The following is a 14628-nucleotide window of genomic DNA, read 5'->3' on the forward strand; positions in this document are numbered from 1 at the left end:
ATGTTAGAATGGCAGGTTGAACTGACGTTAAAACTCAGACGTTGGGATTTGGTCACCATACCTTACAGCTTAATGTTGGTAATTTATGTCAATTTGACATCAGGATGTGACGTTTGGAAGATGTTGGATTTTGGTTGCATAACATCACTACTTAAAACCAACAAATTATCAATGTCTATTGATGTTAGAATGGCTCTTTGAAGTGATGTTAAAATTCAGACGTTTATCAGACGTTGGGATTTGTTCACCATACCTTACAGCTTATTGTTGGTAATTTACGTCAGTTTGACATCAGGATGTGACGTTTGGAAGATGTTGGATTTTGGTTGAATAACATCACTACTTAAAACCAACAAATTATCAATGTCTATAGATGTTAGAATGGCAAGTTGAACTGACGTTAAAATTCAGATGTTTATCAGATGTTGGGATTTGGTCACCATACCTTACAGCTTAATGTTGGTAATTTACATCAATTTGACATCAGGATGTGACGTTTGGAAGATGTTGGATTTTGAATACGTAACAGCACAAATTAAAACCAACAAATTCTCAACGTCTATTGATGTTAGAATGGCAGGTTGAACTGACGTTAAAATTCAGACGTTTATCAGACGTTGGGATTTGTTCACCATACCTTACAGCTTAATGTTGGTAATTTACGACAATTTGACATCAAGATGTGACGTTTGGAAGATGTTGGATTTTGGTTGCATAACATCACTACTTAAAACCAACAAATTATCAACGTCTATTGATGTTAGAATGGCTCTTTGAAGTGACGTTAAAATTCAGACGTTTATCAGACGTTGGGAGTTGTTCACCATACCTTACAGCTTAATGTTGGTAATTTACGTCAATTTGACATCAAGGTGTGATGTTTGGAAGATGTTGTGTTTTGGTTGCATAACATCACTACTTAAAACCAACAAATTATCAACGTCTATTGATGTTAGAATGGCAAGTTGAACTGACGTTAAAATTCAGACGTTGGGATTTGGTCACCATACCTTACAGCTTAAAGTTGGTAATTTACGTCAATTTGACATCAGGATGTGACGTTTGGAAGATGTTGGATTTTGGTTGCATAACATCACTACTTAAAACCAACAAATTATCAACGTCTATTGATGTTAGAATGGCAGGTTGAAGTGACGTTAAAATTCAGACGTTTATCAGACGTTGGGATTTGTTCACCATACCTTACAGCTTAATGTTGGTAATTTACGTCAATTTGACATCAAGGTGTGGCGTTTGGAAGATGTTGGATTTTGGTTGCATAACATCACTACTTAAAACCAACAAATTATCAACGTCTATTGATGTTAGAATGGCAGGTTGAACTGACGTTAAAATTCAGACGTTGGGATTTGGTCACCATACCTTACAGCTTAATGTTGGTAATTTACGTCAATTTGACATCAGGATGTGACGTTTGGAAGATGTATTTTGGTTACATAACATCACTACTTAAAACCAACAAATTATCAACGTCTATTGATATTAGAATGGCAGGTTGAACTGATATAAAATTCAGACGTTTATCAGACGTTGGGATTTAGTCACCATACCTTACAGCTTAAAGTTGGTAATTTACGTCAATTTGACATCAGGATGTGACGTTTGGAAGATGTTGGATTTTGGTTGCATAACATCACTACTTAAAACCAACAAATTATCAACGTCTATTGATGTTAGAATGGCAGGTTGAACTGACGTTAAAACTCAGACGTTGGGATTTGGTCACCATACCTTACAGCTTAATGTTGGTAATTTATGTCAATTTGACATCAGGATGTGACGTTTGGAAGATGTTGGATTTTGGTTGCATAACATCACTACTTAAAACCAACAAATTATCAATGTCTATTGATGTTAGAATGGCTCTTTGAAGTGATGTTAAAATTCAGACGTTTATCAGACGTTGGGATTTGTTCACCATACCTTACAGCTTAATGTTGGTAATTTACGTCAATTTGACATCAAGGTGTGATGTTTGGAAGATGTTGGATTTTGGTTGCATAACATCACTACTTAAAACCAACAAATTATCAACGTCTATTGATGTTAGAATGGCAAGTTGAACTGACGTTAAAAATCAGATGTTTATCAGACGTTGGGATTTGGTCACCATACCTTACAGCCTAATGTTGGTAATTTACGTCAATTTGACATCAGGATGTGACGTTTGGAAGATGTTGTATTTTGGTTACATAACATCACTACTTAAAACCAACAAATTATCAACGTCTATTGATGTTAGAATGGCAGGTTGAACTGACGTTAAAATTCAGATGTTTATCAGACGTTGGGATTTGTTCACCATACCTTACAGCTTAATGTTGGTAATTTACGTCAATTTGACATCAGGATGTGACGTTTGGAAGATGTTGGATTTTGGTTACGTAACAGCACAATTTAAAACCAACAAATTCTCAACGTCTATTGATGTTAGAATGGCAGGTTGAACTGACATTAAAATTCAGACGTTTATCAGACGTTGGGATTTGTTCACCATACCTTACAGCTTATTGTTGGTAATTTACGTCAGTTTGACATCAGGATGTGACGTTTGGAAGATGTTGGATTTTGGTTGAATAACATCACTACTTAAAACCAACAAATTATCAATGTCTATAGATGTTAGAATGGCAAGTTGAACTGACGTTAAAATTCAGATGTTTATCAGATGTTGGGATTTGGTCACCATACCTTACAGCTTAATGTTGGTAATTTACATCAATTTGACATCAGGATGTGACGTTTGGAAGATGTTGGATTTTGAATACGTAACAGCACAAATTAAAACCAACAAATTCTCAACGTCTATTGATGTTAGAATGGCAGGTTGAACTGACGTTAAAATTCAGACGTTTATCAGACGTTGGGATTTGTTCACCATACCTTACAGCTTAATGTTGGTAATTTACGACAATTTGACATCAAGATGTGACGTTTGGAAGATGTTGGATTTTGGTTGCATAACATCACTACTTAAAACCAACAAATTATCAACGTCTATTGATGTTAGAATGGCTCTTTGAAGTGACGTTAAAATTCAGACGTTTATCAGACGTTGGGAGTTGTTCACCATACCTTACAGCTTAATGTTGGTAATTTACGTCAATTTGACATCAAGGTGTGATGTTTGGAAGATGTTGGATTTTGGTTGCATAACATCACTACTTAAAACCAACAAATTATCAACGTCTATTGATGTTAGAATGGCAAGTTGAACTGACGTTAAAATTCAGACGTTGGGATTTGGTCACCATACCTTACAGCTTAAAGTTGGTAATTTACGTCAATTTGACATCAGGATGTGACGTTTGGAAGATGTTGGATTTTGGTTGCATAACATCACTACTTAAAACCAACAAATTATCAACGTCTATTGATGTTAGAATGGCAGGTTGAAGTGACGTTAAAATTCAGACGTTTATCAGACGTTGGGATTTGTTCACCATACCTTACAGCTTAATGTTGGTAATTTACGTCAATTTGACATCAAGGTGTGGCGTTTGGAAGATGTTGGATTTTGGTTGCATAACATCACTACTTAAAACCAACAAATTATCAACGTCTATTGATGTTAGAATGGCAAGTTGAACTGACGTTAAAATTCAGATGTTTATCAGACGTTGGGATTTGGTCACCATACCTTACAGCTTAATGTTGGTAATTTATGTCAATTTGACATCAGGATGTGATGTTTGAAAGATGTTGGATTTTGGTTGCATAACATCACTACTTAAAACCAACAAATTATCAACGTCTATTGATGTTAGAATGGCAGGTTGAACTGACGTTAAAATTCAGACGTTGGGATTTGGTCACCATACCTTACAGCTTAATGTTGGTAATTTACGTCAATTTGACATCAGGATGTGACGTTTGGAAGATGTATTTTGGTTACATAACATCACTACTTAAAACCAACAAATTATCAACGTCTATTGATATTAGAATGGCAGGTTGAACTGATATAAAATTCAGACGTTTATCAGACGTTGGGATTTAGTCACCATACCTTACAGCTTAAAGTTGGTAATTTACGTCAATTTGACATCAGGATGTGACGTTTGGAAGATGTTGGATTTTGGTTGCATAACATCACTACTTAAAACCAACAAATTATCAACGTCTATTGATGTTAGAATGGCAGGTTGAACTGACGTTAAAACTCAGACGTTGGGATTTGGTCACCATACCTTACAGCTTAATGTTGGTAATTTATGTCAATTTGACATCAGGATGTGACGTTTGGAAGATGTTGGATTTTGGTTGCATAACATCACTACTTAAAACCAACAAATTATCAATGTCTATTGATGTTAGAATGGCTCTTTGAAGTGATGTTAAAATTCAGACGTTTATCAGACGTTGGGATTTGTTCACCATACCTTACAGCTTAATGTTGGTAATTTACGTCAATTTGACATCAAGGTGTGATGTATGGAAGATGTTGGATTTTGGTTGCATAACATCACTACTTAAAACCAACAAATTATCAACGTCTATTGATGTTAGAATGGCAAGTTGAACTGACGTTAAAAATCAGATGTTTATCAGACGTTGGGATTTGGTCACCATACCTTACAGCCTAATGTTGGTAATTTACGTCAATTTGACATCAGGATGTGACGTTTGGAAGATGTTGTATTTTGGTTACATAACATCACTACTTAAAACCAACAAATTATCAACGTCTATTGATGTTAGAATGGCAGGTTGAACTGACGTTAAAATTCAGATGTTTATCAGACGTTGGGATTTGTTCACCATACCTTACAGCTTAATGTTGGTAATTTACGTCAATTTGACATCAGGATGTGACGTTTGGAAGATGTTGGATTTTGGTTACGTAACAGCACAATTTAAAACCAACAAATTCTCAACGTCTATTGATGTTAGAATGGCAGGTTGAACTGACATTAAAATTCAGACGTTTATCAGACGTTGGGATTTGTTCACCATACCTTACAGCTTATTGTTGGTAATTTACGTCAGTTTGACATCAGGATGTGACGTTTGGAAGATGTTGGATTTTGGTTGAATAACATCACTACTTAAAACCAACAAATTATCAATGTCTATAGATGTTAGAATGGCAAGTTGAACTGACGTTAAAATTCAGATGTTTATCAGATGTTGGGATTTGGTCACCATACCTTACAGCTTAATGTTGGTAATTTACATCAATTTGACATCAGGATGTGACGTTTGGAAGATGTTGGATTTTGGTTACGTAACAGCACAAATTAAAACCAACAAATTCTCAACGTCTATTGATGTTAGAATGGCAGGTTGAACTGACGTTAAAATTCAGACGTTTATCAGACGTTGGGATTTGTTCACCATACCTTACAGCTTAATGTTGGTAATTTACGTCAATTTGACATCAAGATGTGACGTTTGGAAGATGTTGTATTTTGGTTACATAACATCACTACTTAAAACCAACAAATTATCAATGTCTATTGATGTTAGAATGGCAGGTTGAACTAACATTAAAATTCAGACGTTTATCAGACGTTGGGATTTGTTCACCATACCTTACAGCTTAATGTTGGTAATTTACGTCAATTTGACATCAGGATGTGACGTTTGGAAGATGTTGGATTTTGGTTACGTAACAGCACAAATTAAAACCAACAAATTCTCAACGTCCATTGATGTTAGAATGGCAGGTTGAACTGACGTTAAAATTCAGACGTTTATCAGACGTTGGGATTTGTTCACCATACCTTACAGCTTATTGTTGGTAATTTACGTCAATTTGACATCAGGATGTGACGTTTGGAAGATGTTGGATTTTGGTTGCATAACATCACTACTTAAAACCAACAAATTATCAACGTCTATTGATGTTAGAATGGCAAGTTGAACTGACGTTAAAATTCAAACATTTATCAGATGTTGGGATTTGGTCACCATACCTTACAGCTTAATGTTGGTAATTTACGACAATTTGACGTCAAGATGTGACGTTTGGAAGATGTTGTATTTTGGTTACATAACATCACTACTTAAAACCAACAAATTCTCAACGTCTATTGACGTTAGAATGGCAGGTTGAACTGATGTTAAAATTCAGACGGTAATGAGATGTTGGGATTTGGTCACCATACCTTACAGCTTAATGCTGGTAATTTATGTCAATTTGACATCAGGATGTGACGTTTGGAAGATGTTGGATTTTGGTTGCATAACATCACTACTTAAACCAACAAATTATCAATGTCTATTGATGTTAGAATGGCAAGTTGAACTGACGTTAAAATTCAGATGTTTATCAGACGTTGGGATTTGGTCACCATACCTTACAGCTTAATGTTGGTAATTTATGTCAATTTGACATCAAGATGTGACGTTTGGAAGATGTTGGATTTTGGTTACATAACATCACTACTTAAAACCAACAAATTATCAACGTCTATTGATGTTAGAATGGCAGGTTGAACTGACGTTAAAATTCAGACGTTTATCAGACGTTGGGATTTGTTCACCATACCTTACAGCTTAATGTTGGTAATTTACGACAATTTGACATCAAGATGTGACGTTTGGAAGATGTTGGATTTTGGTTGCATAACATCACTACTTAAAACCAACAAATTATCAACGTCTATTGATGTTAGAATGGCTCTTTGAAGTGACGTTAAAATTCAGACGTTTATCAGACGTTGGGAGTTGTTCACCATACCTTACAGCTTAATGTTGGTAATTTACGTCAATTTGACATCAAGGTGTGATGTTTGGAAGATGTTGGATTTTGGTTGCATAACATCACTACTTAAAACCAACAAATTATCAACGTCTATTGATGTTAGAATGGCAAGTTGAACTGACGTTAAAATTCAGACGTTGGGATTTGGTCACCATACCTTACAGCTTAAAGTTGGTAATTTACGTCAATTTGACATCAGGATGTGACGTTTGGAAGATGTTGGATTTTGGTTGCATAACATCACTACTTAAAACCAACAAATTATCAACGTCTATTGATGTTAGAATGGCAGGTTGAAGTGACGTTAAAATTCAGACGTTTATCAGACGTTGGGATTTGTTCACCATACCTTACAGCTTAATGTTGGTAATTTACGTCAATTTGACATCAAGGTGTGGCGTTTGGAAGATGTTGGATTTTGGTTGCATAACATCACTACTTAAAACCAACAAATTATCAACGTCTATTGATGTTAGAATGGCAAGTTGAACTGACGTTAAAATTCAGATGTTTATCAGACGTTGGGATTTGGTCACCATACCTTACAGCTTAATGTTGGTAATTTATGTCAATTTGACATCAGGATGTGATGTTTGAAAGATGTTGGATTTTGGTTGCATAACATCACTACTTAAAACCAACAAATTATCAACGTCTATTGATGTTAGAATGGCAGGTTGAACTGACGTTAAAATTCAGACGTTGGGATTTGGTCACCATACCTTACAGCTTAATGTTGGTAATTTACGTCAATTTGACATCAGGATGTGACGTTTGGAAGATGTATTTTGGTTACATAACATCACTACTTAAAACCAACAAATTATCAACGTCTATTGATATTAGAATGGCAGGTTGAACTGATATAAAATTCAGACGTTTATCAGACGTTGGGATTTAGTCACCATACCTTACAGCTTAAAGTTGGTAATTTACGTCAATTTGACATCAGGATGTGACGTTTGGAAGATGTTGGATTTTGGTTGCATAACATCACTACTTAAAACCAACAAATTATCAACGTCTATTGATGTTAGAATGGCAGGTTGAACTGACGTTAAAACTCAGACGTTGGGATTTGGTCACCATACCTTACAGCTTAATGTTGGTAATTTATGTCAATTTGACATCAGGATGTGACGTTTGGAAGATGTTGGATTTTGGTTGCATAACATCACTACTTAAAACCAACAAATTATCAATGTCTATTGATGTTAGAATGGCTCTTTGAAGTGATGTTAAAATTCAGACGTTTATCAGACGTTGGGATTTGTTCACCATACCTTACAGCTTAATGTTGGTAATTTACGTCAATTTGACATCAAGGTGTGATGTATGGAAGATGTTGGATTTTGGTTGCATAACATCACTACTTAAAACCAACAAATTATCAACGTCTATTGATGTTAGAATGGCAAGTTGAACTGACGTTAAAAATCAGATGTTTATCAGACGTTGGGATTTGGTCACCATACCTTACAGCCTAATGTTGGTAATTTACGTCAATTTGACATCAGGATGTGACGTTTGGAAGATGTTGTATTTTGGTTACATAACATCACTACTTAAAACCAACAAATTATCAACGTCTATTGATGTTAGAATGGCAGGTTGAACTGACGTTAAAATTCAGATGTTTATCAGACGTTGGGATTTGTTCACCATACCTTACAGCTTAATGTTGGTAATTTACGTCAATTTGACATCAGGATGTGACGTTTGGAAGATGTTGGATTTTGGTTACGTAACAGCACAATTTAAAACCAACAAATTCTCAACGTCTATTGATGTTAGAATGGCAGGTTGAACTGACATTAAAATTCAGACGTTTATCAGACGTTGGGATTTGTTCACCATACCTTACAGCTTATTGTTGGTAATTTACGTCAGTTTGACATCAGGATGTGACGTTTGGAAGATGTTGGATTTTGGTTGAATAACATCACTACTTAAAACCAACAAATTATCAATGTCTATAGATGTTAGAATGGCAAGTTGAACTGACGTTAAAATTCAGATGTTTATCAGATGTTGGGATTTGGTCACCATACCTTACAGCTTAATGTTGGTAATTTACATCAATTTGACATCAGGATGTGACGTTTGGAAGATGTTGGATTTTGGTTACGTAACAGCACAAATTAAAACCAACAAATTCTCAACGTCTATTGATGTTAGAATGGCAGGTTGAACTGACGTTAAAATTCAGACGTTTATCAGACGTTGGGATTTGTTCACCATACCTTACAGCTTAATGTTGGTAATTTACGTCAATTTGACATCAAGATGTGACGTTTGGAAGATGTTGTATTTTGGTTACATAACATCACTACTTAAAACCAACAAATTATCAATGTCTATTGATGTTAGAATGGCAGGTTGAACTAACATTAAAATTCAGACGTTTATCAGACGTTGGGATTTGTTCACCATACCTTACAGCTTAATGTTGGTAATTTACGTCAATTTGACATCAGGATGTGACGTTTGGAAGATGTTGGATTTTGGTTACGTAACAGCACAAATTAAAACCAACAAATTCTCAACGTCCATTGATGTTAGAATGGCAGGTTGAACTGACGTTAAAATTCAGACGTTTATCAGACGTTGGGATTTGTTCACCATACCTTACAGCTTATTGTTGGTAATTTACGTCAATTTGACATCAGGATGTGACGTTTGGAAGATGTTGGATTTTGGTTGCATAACATCACTACTTAAAACCAACAAATTATCAACGTCTATTGATGTTAGAATGGCAAGTTGAACTGACGTTAAAATTCAAACATTTATCAGATGTTGGGATTTGGTCACCATACCTTACAGCTTAATGTTGGTAATTTACGACAATTTGACGTCAAGATGTGACGTTTGGAAGATGTTGTATTTTGGTTACATAACATCACTACTTAAAACCAACAAATTCTCAACGTCTATTGACGTTAGAATGGCAGGTTGAACTGATGTTAAAATTCAGACGGTAATGAGATGTTGGGATTTGGTCACCATACCTTACAGCTTAATGCTGGTAATTTATGTCAATTTGACATCAGGATGTGACGTTTGGAAGATGTTGGATTTTGGTTGCATAACATCACTACTTAAACCAACAAATTATCAATGTCTATTGATGTTAGAATGGCAAGTTGAACTGACGTTAAAATTCAGATGTTTATCAGACGTTGGGATTTGGTCACCATACCTTACAGCTTAATGTTGGTAATTTATGTCAATTTGACATCAAGATGTGACGTTTGGAAGATGTTGGATTTTGGTTACATAACATCACTACTTAAAACCAACAAATTATCAACGTCTATTGATGTTAGAATGGCAGGTTGAACTGACGTTAAAATTCAGACGTTGGGATTTGGTCACCATACCTTACAGCTTAATGTTGGTAATTTACGTCAATTTGACATCAGGATGTGACGTTTGGAAGATGTTGTTCTTTGGTTACATAATAGCACAAATTAAAACCAACAAATTATCAATGTCTATTGATGTTAGAATAGCAGTTTGAAATGACGTTAAAATTCAGACGTTTATCAGACGTTGGGATTTGTTCACCATATCTTACAGCTTAATGTTGGTAATTTACGTCAATTTGACATCAAGGTGTGACATTTGGAAGATGTTGGATTTTGGTTGCATAACATCACTACTTAAAACCAACAAATTATCAACATCTATTGATGTTAGAATGGCAAGTTGCACTGACGTTAAAATTCAGATGTTTATCAGACGTTGGGATTTGGTCACCATACCTTACAGCTTATTGTTGGTAATTTACGTCAATTTGACATCAGGATGTGACGTTTGGAAGATGTTGGATTTTGATTGCATAACATCACTACTTAAACCAACAAACTATCAACGTCTATTGATGTTAGAATGGCAAGTTGAACTGACGTTAAAATTCAGATGTTTATCAGATGTTGGGATTTGGTCACCATACCTAACAGCTTAATATTGGTAATTTACGTCAATTTGACATCAGGATGTGACGTTTGGAAGATGTTGTATTTTGGTTACATGACATCACTACTTAAAACCAACAAATTATCAACGTCTATTGATGTTAGAATGGCAGGTTGAACTGACGTTAAAATTCAGACGTTTATCAGACGTTGGGATTTGTTCACCATACTTTACAGTTTAATGTTGGTAATTTACGTCAATTTGACATCAGGATGTGACGTTTGGAAGATGTTGGATTTTGGTTACGTAACAGCACAAATTAAAACCAACAAATTCTCAACGTCTATTGATGTTAGAATGGCAGGTTGAACTGACGTTAAAATTCAGACGTTTATCAGACGTTGGGATTTGTTCACCATACCTTACAGCTTAATGTTGGTAACTTACGACAATTTGACATCAAGATGTGACGTTTGGAAGATGTTGGATTTTGGTTGCATAACATCACTACTTAAAACCAACAAATTATCAACATCTATTGATGTTAGAATGGCTCTTTGAAGTGACGTTAAAATTCAGACGTTCATCAGACGTTGGGATTTGTTCACCATACCTTACAGCTTAATGTTGGTAATTTACGTCAAATTGACATCAAGGTGTGATGTTTGGAAGATGTTGGATTTTGGTTGCATAACATCACTACTTAAAACCAACAAATTATCAACGTCTATTGATGTTAGAATGGCAAGTTGAACTGACGTTAAAAATCAGATGTTTATCAGACGTAGGGATTTGGTCACCATACCTTACAGCTTAATGTTGGTAATTTACATCAATTTGACATCAGGATGTGACGTTTGGAAGATGTTGGATTTTGGTTGCATAACATCACTACTTAAAACCAACAAATTATCAACGTCTATTGATGTTAGAATGGCAGGTTGAACTGACGTTAAAATTCAGACGTTTATCAGACGTTGGGATTTGTTCACCATACCTTACAGCTTAATGTTGGTAATTTACGTCAATTTGACATCAGGATGTGACGTTTGGAAGATGTTGGATTTTGGTTACGTAACAGCACAATTTAAAACCAACAAATTCTCAACGTCTATTGATGTTAGAATGGCAGGTTGAACTGACATTAAAATTCAGACGTTTATCAGACGTTGGGATTTGTTCACCATACCTTACAGCTTATTGTTGGTAATTTACGTCAATTTGACATCAGGATGTGACGTTTGGAAGATGTTGGATTTTGGTTGAATAACATCACTACTTAAAACCAACAAATTATCAATGTCTATAGATGTTAGAATGGCAAGTTGAACTGACGTTAAAATTCAGACGTTTATCAGATGTTGGGATTTGGTCACCATACCTTACAGCTTAATGTTGGTAATTTACATCAATTTGACATCAGGATGTGACGTTTGGAAGATGTTGGATTTTGGTTACGTAACAGCACAAATTAAAACCAACAAATTCTCAACGTCTATTGATGTTAGAATGGCAGGTTGAACTGACGTTAAAATTCAGACGTTTATCAGACGTTGGGATTTGTTCACCATACCTTACAGCTTAATGTTGGTAATTTACGTCAATTTGACATCAAGATGTGACGTTTGGAAGATGTTGTATTTTGGTTACATAACATCACTACTTAAAACCAACAAATTATCAATGTCTATTGATGTTAGAATGGCAGGTTGAACTAACATTAAAATTCAGACGTTTATCAGACGTTGGGATTTGTTCACCATACCTTACAGCTTATTGTTGGTAATTTACGTCAATTTGACATCAGGATGTGACGTTTGGAAGATGTTGGATTTTGGTTGCATAACATCACTACTTAAAACCAACAAATTATCAACGTTTATTGATGTTAGAATGGCAAGTTGAACTGACGTTAAAATTCAAACGTTTATCAGATGTTGGGATTTGGTCACCATACCTTACAGCTTAATGTTGGTAATTTACGACAATTTGACGTCAAGATGTGACGTTTGGAAGATGTTGTATTTTGGTTACATAACATCACTACTTAAAACCAACAAATTCTCAACGTCTATTGACGTTAGAATGGCAGGTTGAACTGATGTTAAAATTCAGACGGTAATGAGATGTTGGGATTTGGTCACCATACCTTACAGCTTAATGCTGGTAATTTATGTCAATTTGACATCAGGATGTGACGTTTGGAAGATGTTGGATTTTGGTTGCATAACATCACTACTTAAAACCAACAAATTATCAACGTCTATTGATGTTAGAATGGCAAGTTGAACTGACGTTAAAATTCAGATGTTTATCAGACGTTGGGATTTGGTCACCATACCTTACAGCTTAATGTTGGTAATTTACGTCAATTTGACATCAAGATGTGACGTTTGGAAGATGTTGGATTTTGGTTACATAACATCACTACTTAAAACCAACAAATTATCAACGTCTATTGATGTTAGAATGGCAGGTTGAACTGACGTTAAAATTCAGACGTTGGGATTTGGTCACCATACCTTACAGCTTAATGTTGGTAATTTACGTCAATTTGACATCAGGATGTGACGTTTGGAAGATGTTGTTCTTTGGTTACATAATAGCACAATTTAAAACCAACAAATTATCAATGTCTATTGTTGTTAGAATAGCAGTTTGAAATGACGTTAAAATTCAGACGTTTATCAGACGTTGGGATTTGTTCACCATACCTTACAGCTTAATGTTGGTAATTTACGTCAATTTGACATCAAGGTGTGACGTTTGGAAGATGTTGGATTTTGGTTGCATAACATCACTACTTAAAACCAACAAATTATCAACATCTATTGATGTTAGAATGGCAAGTTGCACTGACGTTAAAATTCAGACGTTTATCAGACGTTGGGATTTGTTCACCATACCTTACAGCTTAATGTTGGTAATTTACGTCAATTTGACATCAAGATGTGACGTTTGGAAGATGTTGTATTTTGGTTACATAACATCACTACTTAAAACCAACAAATTATCAATGTCTATTGATGTTAGAATGGCAGGTTGAACTAACATTAAAATTCAGACGTTTATCAGACGTTGGGATTTGTTCACCATACCTTACAGCTTAATGTTGGTAATTTACGTCAATTTGACATCAGGATGTGACGTTTGGAAGATGTTGGATTTTGGTTACGTAACAGCACAAATTAAAACCAACAAATTCTCAACGTCTATTGATGTTAGAATGGCAAGTTGAACTGACGTTAAAATTCAGATGTTTATCAGACTTTGGGATTTGGTCACCATACCTTACAGCTTAATGTTGGTAATTTACGTCAATTTGACATCAAGATGTGACGTTTGGAAGATGTTGGATTTTGGTTACATAACATCACTACTTAAAACCAACAAATTATCAACGTCTATTGATGTTAGAATGGCAGGTTGAACTGACGTTAAAATTCAGACGTTTATCAGACGTTGGGATTTGGTCACCATACCTTACAGCTTATTGTTGGTAATTTACGTCAATTTGACATCAGGATGTGACGTTTGGAAGATGTTGGATTTTGGTTGCATAACATCACTACTTAAAACCAACAAATTATCAATGTCTATTGATGTTAGAATGGCAAGTTGCACTGACTTTAAAATTCAGACGTTTATCAGACGTTGGGATTTGGTCACCATACCTTACAGCTTAATGTTGGTAATTTACGTCAATTTGACATCAAGATGTGACGTTAGGAAGATGTTGTATTTTGGTTACATAACATCACTACTTAAAACCAACAAATTATCAACGTCTATTGATGTTACAATGGCAGGTTGAACTAACGTTAAAATTCAGACGGTAATCAGATGTTGGGATTTGGTCACCATACCTTACAGCTTAATGCTGGTAATTTATGTCAATTTGACATCAGGATGTGACGTTTGGAAGATGTTGGATTTTGATTGCATAACATCACTACTTAAACCAACAAATTATCAAC

This window comes from Hoplias malabaricus, chromosome X2 (genome assembly GCF_029633855.1).
Source record: "Hoplias malabaricus isolate fHopMal1 chromosome X2, fHopMal1.hap1, whole genome shotgun sequence".
Taxonomy (NCBI): Eukaryota; Metazoa; Chordata; class Actinopteri; order Characiformes; family Erythrinidae; genus Hoplias; species Hoplias malabaricus.